The following is a 7845-nucleotide window of genomic DNA, read 5'->3' on the forward strand; positions in this document are numbered from 1 at the left end:
GGTATATGATGTGCCCCTGTTCGGCGGAATAACTTATATAAAAAGACCCTATAAAATCATCAGTAATGTGTGTTGAGATGTATGTTCTTGTTAATATATTGAATGTTGAGATTATTTCTTTTAAAAAAGTTGCAAAAGTACAATACACAGAACTATAAACGACGAGATTTTAAAAAGAAAAGAAAGAAAGTAATGAAAATGCACTTTCACCGTCATGTCAACAAAGTGTGATTATGGTGACACATTTTTACTTCCGCGCACTGATGGAATCCAGATCGCAACCCCAGCACTGTTCAATTACATCGTTCCCATGCCCTTCGATACAATCAGTTGATATTCTTTCCTTTCCGCGTTTACATCAAAGTTTAATTTTCTTTTTGTCCTTTCTTTTTACCAGTGATTATTCAGTACATTCCTGCTTAATTATGACAGGTGGAGGGTCCTGGATAGTTATGATTCTGTAGTTTCCAGCATATTTCGTAATTTAGAATAATCATTCGGGGCAAATTGAATCGATAGCTTCGTTTTGTTAATGAAAACCTGCATAAAGTTCAAACACACGTGGTGTAATGCCAGTAAAATTACAATCAATCCTTAAAGAAAACAAATTATATGGTAATAAGAGGGAAACGCCAGTTATTTGCTATGAGGGGTGCAATAAAACTATTTGACACAGACATTGATGAGGTGTGTGTTGCCACTTTCATCGGAACTCAGATTGAATGTCATCTTACTTGGAAACCTCACATTCAAGGTGTTCGAAGGAAAGTAGGTGTATTGTATATATTGAGACATTATGTTCCGCAGCGCATTCTTGTGCTTTTGTAAAAATCTTTTATACAGCCACATATATTATATTATGGTATTGAGGTATGGGGCAGTATAAATCTCACTTAAATTGAATACATATTTCTTCAAAAATGGCTCTGAGAGCTATAACATTTTCGTCGTTACGAACACATTCAGAACCATTGTTCCAACGATTCAAACTTCTAATAGATGTTGTTAGGTTACATAAGTTCTCAGTTCTTACATTTACATGTACGATCTCTGCAATGGAACTATTCCGCACCCTCTGTATGATTATTGCCAAATGTATTGTGCATCATACTTACAAGACGAGAACAATGAAAAAGAATGTTGTACTTACCAAAATTTAGAACCACACAGGGACAATTTTCGATTTCTTACTTAGGACCAAAACTTTGGAACACATTGCCACGAGAAATACGTGAACAAAGCAAAAGATCTACATTTCGTAAAATGCCTTGCAGATTTCCTACTCTATAGATATTATACTGTATCAAGTATCATTAGTTTTCTATGATAGAAAATGAATAATGTATAAATATTCACAGTCATTTCAACTTACCATGTAATAATTTTCCTTTGTATTTAGCTTTCAGTATGAAGATCAAGGTGACCAATCTCGACTAGCACTTGTGCTAACTTTTGGTTTCCTTGTTAACAACAGCAACTTTGTAAATTATGCTACGCAGTGGCGTAACTACGGGGGGGGGGGGGGCATGGGGGGGGGCACGTGCCCCCCCCCCCCCCCCCCAATCCGCTGGTAAAAAAAAAAAAAAAAAAAGAAAAAAAGAAAAAAAAAACCCTACCAAAATGGTAATTCAAGGGTTAGTAAACTGCTTTTGAAATCAACATGAAAGGATGATCAAGAAAAAAGATATTTTTCTAAGATTTCTTTTAACCATATAAAATATGTAATTAAAGAGGTATTATAGTGAAACATTGTTCAAAAAGCCCGGAGACGACAAAAGATTGTGATTTAGTGTGATTCCTGGTTGGCATTTTGAATACAAGCAGGATGTGCGCAGTGTAGTACTCAGAACATCGGAATGGCAAAAAGAGTCGCTGCAATGTTGCGCAATGTGATGTTTGATAGGTTGTACACGATTTGCTATTAAAGCTTGATCATTGATTTTGCAGTGTTGCTTTACATACTAGGTCTAGTCTATATCAAAATGCCTTACATTGCCAATAATAAGACTTGACCTTGGCTATTTCCTAACTTTTCCATCTATATGAAACACACACACTAACAAACACAAACAAATTAGGGGATGCTCTATATAAAGTGCAGATTTTGGACATTCTTCTCCCGCTTGGTCACTTCGACGCCCCCTCGCTGGCCATACCTCCCCCAATCATGAACATAAACCGACACCCTTAATTGACTATCAGTGGCGGATCCAGGGGGCGCACCGGGCGCCCCCTCCCTCCAAAGCGAAAAACAAGTAGCTACAAACGACAGTTTTTGGACTGTAAAATGTCAAAATTTTCAAGCTCGCTCGCTTCGCTCACTCGCATTTAATCGTTATGCAATTCTCCTGATGCTGCTGTCAGTAATTGCCAGCAGTTTCGCCCGGTGCGTCCCCTCCCCTTAATTTCCAAAGCGAAAAAATATAGCTACAAACGGCAGTTTGGGGACTGTAAAAATGTCAAAATTTTCAAGCTCGCTCGCTCGCATTTAATCGTTATGCAATTCTCCTGATGTTGCTGTAAGTAATTGCCAGCAGTTGCGCCCGGTGCGCCCCCTCCCCTTAATTTCCAAAGCGAAAAAAAGTATAGCTACAAACGGCAGTTTTGGGACTGTAAAATGTCAAAATTTTCAAGCTCGCTCGCTTCGCTCGCTCGCATTTAATCGTTATGCAATTCTCCTGATGTTGCTGTCAGTAATTGCCAGCAGTTGTGCCCGGTACGCCCAGGCCCTCTCCTTAATTTCCAAAGCGAAAAAATATAGCTAAAAACGGCAGTTTTGGGGCTGTAAAATGTCAAAATTTTCAAGCTCGCTCGCTCGCATTTAATCGCTATGCAATTCTCCTGATGTTGCTGTCAGTAATTGCCAGCAGTTGCGCCCGGTGTGCCCCCTCCCCTTAATTTCCAAAGCGAAAAAATATAGCTAAAAACGACAGATTTGGGACTATAAAATGTCAAAATTTTCAAGCTCGCTCGCTTCGCTCGCTCGCATTTAATCGCTATGCAATTCTCCTGATGTTGCTGTCAGTAATTGCCAGCAGTTGCGCCCGATGCGCCCCCTCCCCTTAATTTCCAAAGCGAAAAAATATACCTAAAAATGGCAGTTTTGGGAACATAAAATGTCAAAATTTTCAAGCTCGCTCGCATTTAACCGTTATATGCCATTCTCCTGATATTACTGCCAGTAATTGCCAGCAGTTGCACCCGGTGCGCCCCCCCCCCCCCCCGAATTTCCAAAGCGAAAAAATATAGCTACAAACGGCAGTTTGGGGACTGTAAAATGTCAAAATTTTCAAGCTCGCTTGCTTCGCTCGCTCGTATTTAATCGTTATGCCATTCTCGTGATGTTACTGCCAGCAACTGCCAGCAGTTGCGCCCGGTGCAACCCCCTTAATTTCCAAAGCATATATATATATATATATATATGTATATATACATACATATATTATTATATATAGCTACAAACGGCAGTTTGGGGACTGTAAAATGTCAAAATTTTCAAGCTCGCTCGCAATTAATTGTTACGTTATGCAATTCTGATGTTGCTGCCATGAGGTGCCCCCCCCCCCAATGTCTTGACCCACGGTACGCCACTGATGCTACGTGTATCATGATATTTTGACTCTCTAATATCATTATTTAATCATGTTATTGTAAAGGAGTACCAGATAAGTATTTTTTCACATATACAATTGTGTTGTGATTCTTATATGTACATGTTCAAAATGTTGTTGCTAATAAACTTCAAACTTCAAACTTGTTTGCATGCTAGTATAAAACTACAGGTGGTCCATGTCAGTGTCACTGAACATTCTGTTTTTATAGGGGAATGCATTTTGCATAGGCCTATCATTGATTCTTTTTCTTTGATTTTTGTTAATTAAACGCAATAAGTACGAGGCTGGCGAAGACGTTGCGTAATATTATAACCGGTGACCGGTTATAATATTACTCTCCGATATAGAAAACTGGACGACAAAAAAAAAGAAAAAAAGATAACAGTACAGAGAAAAACGAGCACAAGGACATGCTTTGATGTTGTGGAATTGAAGGTGATCATTAGACGGAATTCTAAGCACATCTATGATATGCACCCTGACCCCCCCCCCCCCCAACACACACACACACACACACACACACACACACACACACACCGTGCAGGACCATCACCAGGACCACCGCTCATTGTTTCATTTTTACTAAAATGCTGGCGTACCTCAATTACAAACTCGGCAGGCATCCTACATCTTAAAGGTACTAGCCCACATTTGCAAACCCACGAAAATCAAAACTGCATAAAACAGGTCCAATATGACTTCAAGTACAAGTTATAACAGTAACATACCTCACCTGTTGCTCTTTGTCTATACCAATTCGATAAAAGAGAGAAAATCATCGTTTTAAAATCAATTTTCAAACCGGGTCAACCCGACCCAAAATCGAATTACGAGCGCGGGCTAGCTACGCACATTAACTTACACATATGTATCGCATGCATGTAATATACGTGCGTGGACCGGAGCTATAGCGAGCGTTTTTATACGCATGCATACGGTGCATTTTCATTTATTTTTATGAAAGTAAGGGACTAATTGGAACGAAATTTTGCACAGGTGTTACTACAATCATACCTAAACTCCATGCTAACTATGAGACCAATTGCTGCAGGTTTACAAATGTGGGCTAATACCTTTAAGCGGAATTTTCCAAAATATACGATGGCAGCACTCCACCGATAGAGGGGGCTAGAACAAAATGAAGTAACATCCTGTATTGAGTCGAAATTGAGTGAATTCTGTCAGTGTACCACAAACATTGCCCTCGTAAAGTAGATCCAGTTACACAGGACCGGCGCAGTGTTTTCAAAAGTGTGGGGGCCCACAAAAAAAAAAAAAAAAAAAAAAAAAAAAAAAAAAAAAAAAAAAAAATGTCATCAGCTCATCTCTCCCCATCCACTTCCGGGTTTCTTCAGCTGACAAGCAAAAAAAAAAAAAAAAAAATGGGCCTCAGCTCATTCTCTCCCCTCCCATTTCCGGGTGTTATTTTAGTGCCACTTACGTAGTGTGGGGGCCCAAAGTGATGACACCTTATGTGGTCCTTTGTATGGTGCACAAAATGTGTGGGGGCCCGAGCCCCCACGGCCCTCACGGCCGCGCCGGCCCTGTTACAAACTGGTGTATAGTTTTCAAGAAGGTATATCGCACAACTCATGTGTACGAAATGTTTGATCCTCAAACAATTTTACTCCATTTTGTCAAATAATTCTAATTAATTGAGATAATTTATGCAGGAAACCGTCTACAAATACAGAGAAAATACTGTAATATACCTCAAATTAGTAATTCGAGGATATTCATTTTGAGGCATTATTGCGAGTCTCTGATTTACACTGTCTGATCCGAGATTATTTTAATTGCTTAGAAATGGCCCTTAATTAACTATCTTTGCAACAAATCTCTTCACAACACGAGGAGTAATAGTCGCACCCGCGAAAAATGAGAATGAAAATCAACATCGCCGTTGCATGAAAAGTAACTATGATATTCGGTAATACTGATGTCGATGGGGTAGTAAGAAATTCTATAACCGATATACTGTGAAGTGAGTGCAACCTTAAACGAGAACTGGTATAGGTTAAGCTATTACAATATATAATGATAATACATTCATCAACGCTGTGCTACCCGGCTGTTGTTGTGCAATGAACTCTAGATGGCGCTAAACAACAAAATACTGTTTGTCAGACCGTAAAACCGTCAACACGCGAAGAAAAACAAAATCTATTAGGCCCTACATGCAGTATTATCATACAGACTGATTTGCTTACACAGATGAGAAGGATTTGTATGTTTCCATGCAAAAAAAAAAAAATGTATTTTTATTATATCACCTATAGTTATGTTTGCATGCTAAACATTAGTTTGTAAATGTATGCCCAACCTTTCTGTTAGTCACTCCCGAGCGAAGAAAAGAATAAAGAGGGGGAAAAAATCATCATTATAATATTTTTCCTCTTTTTTACGTAGAATTCCAGCCAATCTACACAAGAGCAGCTGCTGAATTCTGACAAACTCTCTGATATAATCAAAATAGGGCGGTGTATCAGGAAAGTATTGCATTTGTCAATATATGCATATCATAGATGTTTTTGTGTCTAGGTCTGTCTTTGCAACAATCTTGCTTCAATTACACAAACAAAAATACAATGTTACCTTCTGAAATGAGGTCGTCATTCCCCCCTCTGCCGCATGCCCCTTTTAAAAAGGATGGTATACAGTATTGGTGGAGATGAGAATTGGGCTTTTAACTTTTTGCAAGATACCGAGAAAACACTTATGATATACAGAGTATATCATTTTTAGAGGAATTCAAAGTTTATTTGATGAAAATCGGGTTTGGAATGACTGAAACATCCAAAAACAAAGTAAAACAAAGCGATCGTAATAAAGTGTGGGTCCCAAACTTTACTAGAATCGCTCTTTTTTGGATATCTCAGCCATTTCAAAAACAGTTTTCATCAAATAAACGTTGAATTCCTCACAGAGTTACATGCTCTTTCATATTTCATAAGAGGTTTCTCATTATCTCACCCAAAAATGTCAGAAACCTGAAGTTAGGTCTCAGCCAAAACTATACGGTCCCTTCAATACCCAAGGGGCTTGAAAGTGTTCACAGACAAAACTCGCTGTGCCTCGAGCCGAACTTCCATGCACGACCTGTGATGCATGGACAACGTACCGGTGTTAATCGAAATAGCTGATTTGCAGGGCTATACTTGTTATAGTTAATATTTCAGTCCCATACAGGTGTAATATTAAAAAAAAAAAATCATGCCGTGTCCGGATGGAATCTGCTTCTTTTACTGAGACAGTATGAAATCTGCACTATGTTGACATGCAGATTTGGCGTAAGTCATTTAGTTTGTCTGATCGCGCGGCCCTCGAGGGAATCATTTCGAAATGCAATAAATATTACGATTAAAACATTATAACTAATTTCTTCATATTAAGAAAGTGGTAAGGATGAACAGCCGCCTATACCTGCGTTCAGAGAGGGTCAGCCACGTTGCATTGGGATTTAGGGACAATAGATGAAAAAGTGCGTGAGTGCAAAAAGATATCGATTTTCTCATGATCGTAAAGGTTTAGGGACAATAGTTATTATGTTCATCGATCGTCGCCCCTCCTATAAATGAGTTTCTCCGAGACTGAGATCTGTTGGGTGTATAGGAGGAATTTCACAAGCACATTATTATATAGGAGTTGTGATTGTATACACAAACGAATGTAAAAGCCGGACTTTTTGTTGGCTAATTTTAGCTCTTCGACTAGCAGCATGTCGTGGTGGTGAGCCTTGCGCAGTGGAGAATCCTGAAAACAATAATAAGCCTATCATTTTAAGCTGGCTTTTATCGAGTAACACAGGACCAACAAAATGATACATTTTTATTTTTGATCAAAGTTTTATATCAGATGAAAACTAATAAGGGAAAGATTCCCATGATGTATTCAAGTCGTAATAGTCGCAACTATAATAAGCAGAGGTGATGATGATATCACTTCTTTGAGGTCACCATCGAAAATAACAAGCTAGACACATATTCTTTCCTGAATTTCCGTGATTTGACATTGAATCTATATAACACTGAACATGTGGTACCTTTATAATGTATAGCAACACTTCTTCTCTTCTTTTTTTTTTTTTTGAATGGGAGAAGTTTACGTCTTCAACCACACACACTGATGGATATAATAATATTTTGTTTTCCAAACAAAATAGTCACTGTTGATGTGGGAGAGCAATAAGGTGATGACATCATTAGCACTTGGAATTTGAAAACAAAAACAA

The sequence above is a fragment of the Diadema setosum genome, chromosome 10 (genome assembly GCF_964275005.1).
Source record: "Diadema setosum chromosome 10, eeDiaSeto1, whole genome shotgun sequence".
NCBI classification, from domain to species: Eukaryota; Metazoa; Echinodermata; class Echinoidea; order Diadematoida; family Diadematidae; genus Diadema; species Diadema setosum.